Source organism: Cherax quadricarinatus, unplaced genomic scaffold, assembly GCF_038502225.1.
Source record: "Cherax quadricarinatus isolate ZL_2023a unplaced genomic scaffold, ASM3850222v1 Contig700, whole genome shotgun sequence".
NCBI lineage: Eukaryota > Metazoa > Arthropoda > Malacostraca > Decapoda > Parastacidae > Cherax > Cherax quadricarinatus.
The window spans coordinates 1-8,282 of NW_027195726.1; positions in this window are offsets into that span (position 1 = coordinate 1).

Sequence of the window (8,282 nt, forward strand, 5' to 3'; positions counted from 1 at the left end):
CTATGTTTCCTGTCTTCTAGATCTCTGGCGACTGTCTCTTGGTAACCGACTTGTAGACATTAGCAATTTTTTCGACATGCTTTTGCTCCCTCTCCCAGAATCCATGGTGACACGTCATCAGGTCCCCCATTAGCTTTGATGTATTCAGCGTTATTAATTTGTTTTTACCTCTTTCCCCATTGTGTGTATTATGTCCAGTTCCTGTAGGTGTATCTTTCACCTTAGGCCTCGCTTCCACTGACATCTCTAAATCGTTTCCTCAGTATTTCACAGACTTGTCTTTTTTTTTTTTGTTTTGCATACTCACTTTCTTCACTCGAATTACCTGGTCTTTCATTGCCATCATTCTTCTAATGTGGTTGTGAAGTAATTTTGGTTTAGCCTTTGCTGCTATGATACCCTCAAAATGACGTTCAGCCTGTAGCCTCACCCTTGTATAGCCATTCCTGGCTAATCAGTTCATATGTTCTCGTGTGTCCTTTGTTTTTCAACAATATTCCTTTCCAACCGCACTGCATTCAGGAATTTCCTCTTCCTTTTGAAGTTCCCTCTTCTAGTGTTTGGCTTCTCATATCCTCCAGCTGCCGTCCTTACTCTACGTTTAATTCCACACGATATTCCAAGTTCAGCAGTGTATAGTTAATAGCACCCGGGATGCTCTCATTTTCATATTCACCTACGTAAGTTTATTCAGGTATACATAAATACAGCTACATAGATTATCATACATAGCAGCATATGTGTAGAGAACCTGGGATAACCCAAAAAAAGCGGTAGATACTGGGTTCAGTCTTGTTGGCTCTTTTCCTCTCTGTCTCTTGTCATATCCTTAACATGCTGACTCATAAAATATTCTGTAACCACCTCCATCAAGTTAGTCCTCCACGTTTCCAGTCCCCTCATGTGGGTCCCAGTTCTCCCACTCTCCCTTTACGGTTGAAATCACTTAGCCCTGTGTGAACAAGATCTTAGCTGCTTCTGCTGTGGTATCAACTATTGCTTTGTCTTCATATTCCTTTTTTCCTATTTATGAGTGACGGGTTGTAAATAATCAGCACTCCATGTAGTCGCTTGCCACATGTCTCATCTCTCTACACTGATTTCTGATTTAGAGTGTCACTTCTCTGCGTGTGGGTGGAGTGGAGTGTGGGCAGGATGGGGAGTGGGAGTTACGGTGTAGCGGGCGTGGGTGTGGGCAGGATGGGGAGTGGGAGTTACAGTGTAGCGGGCGTGGGTGTGGGCAGGATAGGGAGTGGGGGGCGGTATGGGTGGTGCGCCTCTCACAGGTCCCTTGGTGGGAGGGATGAATTACCAACTCATTTTCCGTCTGAGTCCCTCCTAAAGACCCAGCGGAAGTGTGCAGGGACGGGGGGAGGGGATGAAGCGAAGTAGGCAAGAGAAAACAGAATGGAGAGTAGCGAAGGAGGAAGGGATAAAATTTAGAGGCTAAGAAGCACGCAATTATATATATATATATATATATATATATATATATATATATATATATATATATATATATATATATATATATATATATATATATATATATATATATATATATTGTATTATATGACTCAGTTTTTAGCAAGCCGCTAACCAGACTGAGAGTCGAAGATCAAAATTAATTTTTTATGAGAGAGCCACAAAATTTGGTTAACACAAGACTATCCGATGTTATCCTGACGCCAAATGACTTCGAACAGGCGATAAATGACATGCCCATGCACTCTGCCCCAGGGCCAGACTCATGGAACTCCGTGTTCATCAAGAACTGCAAGAAGCCCCTATCACGAGCCTTTTCCATCCTATGGAGAGGGAGCATGGACACGGGGGTCGTCCCACAGTTACTAAAAACAACAGACATAGCCCCACTCCACAAAGGGGGCAGTAAAGCAACAGCAAAGAACTACAGACCGATAGCACTAACATCCCATATCATAAAAATCTTTGAAAGGGTCCTAAGAAGCAAGATCACCACCCATCTAGAAACCCATCAGTTACACAACCCAGGGCAACATGGGTTTAGAACAGGTCGCTCCTGTCTGTCTCAACTATTGGATCACTACGACAAGGTCCTAAATGCACTAGAAGATAAAAAGAATGCAGATGTAATATATACAGACTTTGCAAAAGCCTTCGACAAGTGTGACCATGGCGTAATAGTGCACAAAATGCGTGCTAAAGGAATAACAGGAAAAGTCGGTCGATGGATCTATAATTTCCTCACTAACAGAACACAGAGAGTAGTCGTCAATAGAGTAAAGTCCGAGGCAGCTACGGTGAAAAGCTCTGTTCCACAAGGCACAGTACTCGCTCCCATCTTGTTCCTCATCCTCATATCCGACATAGACAAGGATGTCAGCCACAGCACCGTGTCTTCCTTTGCAGATGACACCCGAATCTGCATGACAGTGTCTTCCATTGCAGACACTGCAAGACTCCAGGCGGACATCAACCGAATCTTTCAGTGGGCTGCAGAAAACAATATGAAGTTCAACGATGAGAAATTTCAATTACTCAGATATGGTAAACACGAGGAAATTAAATCTTCATCAGAGTACAAAACAAATTCTGGCCACAAAATAGAGCGAAACACCCACGTCAAAGACCTGGGAGTGATCATGTCGGAGGATCTCACGTTCAAGGACCATAACATTGTATCAATCGCATCTGCTAGAAAAATGACAGGATGGATAATGAGAACCTTCAAAACTAGGGAGGCCAAGCCCATGATGACACTCTTCAGGTCACTTGTTCTATCTAGGCTGGAATATTGCTGCACACTAACAGCACCTTTCAAGGCAAGTGAAATTGCTGACCTAGAAAATGTACAGAGAACTTTCACGGCGCGCATAACGGAGATAAAACACCTCAATTACTGGGAGCGCTTGAGGTTCCTAAAACTGTATTCCCTGAAACGCAGGCGGGAGAGATACATGATTATATACACCTGGAAAATCCTAGAGGGACTAGTACCGAACTTGCACACGAAAATCACTCACTACGAAAGCAAAAGACTTGGAAGACGATGCAACATCCCCCCAATGAAAAGCAGGGGTGTCACTAGCACGTTAAGAGACCATACAATAAGTGTCAGGGGCCCGAGACTGTTCAACTGCCTCCCAGCACACATAAGGGGGATTACCAACAGACCCCTGGCAGTCTTCAAGCTGGCACTGGACAAGCACCTAAAGTCAGTTCCTGATCAGCCGGGCCGTGGCTCGTACGTTGGTTTGCGTGCAGCCAGCAGCAACAGCCTGGTTGATCAGGCGCTGATCCACCAGGAGGCCTGGTCACAGACCGGGCCGCGGGGGCGTTGACCCCCGGAACTCTCTCCAGGTAAACTCCAGGTATATATATACATACATATAGGAGACTGGAGACGTGAGTGTACTTACGCTTATTTATTTACAGGTTCACATGAGTACAGTTACACAAATTTAGGTAACTCTAGAATTTTCATACGTAGTAACATGTGTAAGTTACCTGTGATAACAAAAAAAAAAAACAAAGAAAGTATTCACACAGAGGTCCCTGAAACAACGCAGCTCCAGGAGGCTAGTTTAATGTGCACACCAAATCCATGCTGTGGAGGGTAGCGCAAGAGTACGTATATGGATACACAAAAGGCCTAGGAACTAGGCCCCAAAAGGGTTAACAGGTGTACATATGGGTTTATATCTATAGTTCACTTATCTGTTACAAGCAAATTTAGGAAATTTGCTTAGTATATCTGGTATCTTATTTTCATTAATAAGATATCTTGACATGTCACATAGGTTATTATACTGTCTGTCTCTGTATTCCTCAATAAGTGGACAATTAAGCACATAGTGTTCAAGAGAGTGACCATATGCCTGATCACATAATTTACATTTAGTTTGATCATCATCTGTGTGTCTCCCAAACTGCCAGAAGTACTTGTAACCAAGCCTAAGCCTGGCCACTACAACATCAGTCAGTACTTATAAACCAAGCTTAAGCCTGGCCACTACAACATCAGTCAGTACTTGTAACCAAGCCTAAGCCTGGCCACTACAACATCAGTCAGTACTTGTAAACCAAGCTTAAGCCTGGCCACTACAACATCAGTCAGTACTTGTAACCAAGCCTAAGCCTGGCCACTACAACATCAGTCAGTACTTATAAACCAAGCTTAAGCCTGGCCACTACAACATCAGTCAGTACTTGTAACCAAGCCTAAGCCTGGCCACTACAACATCAGTCAGTACTTGTAAACCAAGCTTAAGCCTGGCCACTACAACATCAGTCAGTACTTGTAACCAAGCCTAAGCCTGGCCACTACAACATCAGTCAGTACTTGTAACCAAGCCTAAGCCTGGCCGCTACAACATCAGTCAGTACTTGTAAACCAAGCTTAAGCCTGGCCACTACAACATCAGTCAGTACTTGTAACCAAGCCTAAGCCTGGCCACTACAACATCAGTCAGTACTTGTAACCAAGCCTTAGCCTGGCCACTACAACATCAGTCAGTACTTGTAACCAAGCTTAAGCCTGGCCACTACAACATCAGTCAGTACTTGTAACCAAGCTTAAGCCTGGCCACTACAACATCAGTCAGTACTTGTAAACCAAGCTTAAGCCTGGCCACTACAACATCAGTCAGTACTTGTAAACCAAGCTTAAGCCTGGCCACTACAACATCAGTCAGTACTTGTAACCAAGCCTAAGCCTGGCCACTACAACATCAGTCAGTACTTATAAACCAAGCTTAAGCCTGGCCACTACAACATCAGTCAGTACTTGTAACCAAGCCTAAGCCTGGCCACTACAACATCAGTCAGTACTTGTAAACCAAGCTTAAGCCTGGCCACTACAACATCAGTCAGTACTTGTAACCAAGCCTAAGCCTGGCCACTACAACATCAGTCAGTACTTGTAACCAAGCCTAAGCCTGGCCGCTACAACATCAGTCAGTACTTGTAAACCAAGCTTAAGCCTGGCCACTACAACATCAGTCAGTACTTGTAACCAAGCCTAAGCCTGGCCACTACAACATCAGTCAGTACTTGTAACCAAGCCTAAGCCTGGCCACTACAACATCAGTCAGTACTTGTAACCAAGCCTTAGCCTGGCCACTACAACATCAGTCAGTACTTGTAACCAAGCTTAAGCCTGGCCACTACAACATCAGTCAGTACTTGTAACCAAGCTTAAGCCTGGCCACTACAACATCAGTCAGTACTTGTAAACCAAGCTTAAGCCTGGCCACTACAACATCAGTCAGTACTTGTAAACCAAGCTTAAGCCTGGCCACTACAACATCAGTCAGTACTTGTAACCAAGCTTAAGCCTGGCCACTACAACATCAGTCAGTACTTGTAAACCAAGCTTAAGCCTGGCCACTACAACATCAGTCAGTACTTGTAACCAAGCTTAAGTCTGGCCACTACAACATCAGTCAGTACTTGTAACCAAGCTTAAGCCTGGCCACTACAACATCAGTCAGTACTTGTAACCAAGCCTAAGTCTGGCCACTACAACATCAGTCAGTCTGTTCACGTTTCACGTTGCTCCATAAACATACTTATCTATGCAATAAGATCACAGTAAACAGGTGACTTCAGAATTTGCAAAACAACCACTGTGAAAGAATAGAGAAATTCCAAGCGCTTTCGTGACTACTCACATTATCAAGGAACAATGAACAATTGTTCCTTGATAATGTGAGTAGTCACGAAAGCGCTTGGAATTTCTTTACTCTTTCACAGTGGTTGTTTTGCATACTTATCTACGTTCATGTTATCATAGTGGGTTATAGATCTACTCAGGCTTCTAACTGCATTCCTATAACAATCATTTTCATTATTTACTTCTCTCCTAATATTATTCCTAATGCTAGACACAGATATACCAAAGTTATATTCAACATTCTCCTTCTGGGTACTCTTCTTGCCTAACATATCAACTTTATCATGAAGGAGTAATCCAATGAGTGATGGGATCCATAGCAATTGTACATTAATTCCTTTGTCCCTAATTTTTGAGTATCTATACCTGGCTTCTCCAATGAGCATGTTGTTGGAGTCATTATATGAGCCAAGAGCCTTCAATGATGACATAGAATCAGTAATGATGATAGAGTCAAGCTCAGTGTCATAGGTTAGCTTTAGCGCCATTAGGATTGCAAACAATTCAGTTTGCAGTGTAGACGCCCAGTTGTTAATTATTATGCCTAACTCAACAAATTTATTATGGTTCTTAACTAGGGAGGTGGCAACAAGAGCAGATGCAGCCCTGCCAGAAGACTCCTGTTTAGATCCATCAGTGTATATAACTTGTGGTAACTTATTACTACCAGGTAGTTCCTGGAAGGAAGGTTAGACTCTCTTATATATTGTTGTCTTGTCTTCATGAGTACTGAAATGACTTGGACCACCTCACTCATGAGCCTTTTCCCTTCCTCCGTCTCCACTTCATCTCCTTTCCCGGTCTTTACTCCCCCCCCTCCCCCCTCCCCCCTCCCCCACCACCAGGTAACACGACCCCTGGCTGACACACTCAGCTTGTCTCCACTCATTCAATATGTCACGTAGATGATACTTCTTTGATTTGATGTTTTAGTGTGTGTGTGTGTGTGTGTGTGTGTGTGTGTGTGTGTGTGTGTGTGTGTGTGTGTGTTGCGTGTATGTATCCATGCATGTTGAAGATTAAGACACTTATACAACATATGTTGCAACATATGTTGTAAGATATGTTGCTTAAGTGTCTCAATCTTCAACTTGACGGTTTTCAGAACCATTCATCACATCCATACATGTATACACTCACCTATATGTTTACTAATACTTCTATATCAAACACATACACACATTTTATATATATGTCGTGCCGAATAGGTAAAACTTGCGATTTTGGTTTAAATAGCAACGTTCTTCTTGCCAAATAAGGCAAGCGAAAATTTGTATCTGCAATAATTTAGCAAAAATCATTCTGATCCTAACGAAAAAAATATATTTCATTGTGTTTGTTTAGTATCAAATTACTGTAAACAAATCTAAAATATATTTAGCTGGGTTAGGCTGAAATAAATTGCTCTTGTTATAACAAGGTTAGGTAAGTTTTCTAAGTTACTTTTGGTGCAAATTAAAAATTTTTACATTAACATTAATGAAAAAAATATATCTTTAAACGTATAAAAGAAAATTTTGGAAAGGACTTAATTTTAAATGAGTTCTTGCTAATTGACCAGTTTTACATATTCGGCACGACATATATATATATATATATATATATATATATATATATATATATATATATATATATATATATATATATATATATATGTATATATATATATATATATATATAATCAGTGAAATCACGAAACAAGTGATTTTAAATCATTTACCAAACTGTGGCAGGCCAGGACTCGACCCTACGAACCTTGTACCGCCTCCATAGACAGCACAATGTACGCATCACTTTACCTCTGAGCCAGTGATCCTACAAAGAATCACCACTGCCACGAGTGTTCTCGGATCACGAGAAAAACATGTAGCTCAGCTGCATGCGTGATTCTTTGTAGGATTACTGGCTCAGAGGTAAGATGATGCGTACACACACACACATATATATATATATATATATATATATATATATATATATATATATATATATATATATATATATATATATATATATATATATATATCTATATTTGTAGGTAGTAGGTTGGTAGACAGCAACCGCCCAGGGAGGTACTACCGTCCTGCCAAGTGAATGTAAAACGAAAGCCTGTAATTGTTTTACATGATGGTAGGATTGCTGGTGTCCATTTTTCTGTCTCATAAATATGCAAGGTTTCAGGTACGTCTTGCTACTTCTACTTACACTTGGGTCACACTACACATACATATACAAGCATATATACACACTCCTCTGGGTTTTCTGCTATTTTCTTTCTAGTTCTTATTCTTATTTATTTCCTCTTATCTCCATGGGGAAGTGGAACAGAATTCTTCCTCCGTAAGCCATGCGTGTTGTAAGAGGCGACTAAAATGCCGGGAGCAAGGGGCTAGTAACCTCTTCCCCTGTATATATTACTAAATGTACAAGGAGAAACTTTCGTTTTTCCTTTTGGGCCACCCCGCCTCGGTGGGATACGGCCGGTGTGTTGAAAGAATATATATATATATATATATATATATATATATATATATATATATATATATATATATATATATATATATATATATATATATATATATAAGTAGTCGATTTTTCCACTGGGGGCACCCTTCCGGTTTAGGGCCTTCCA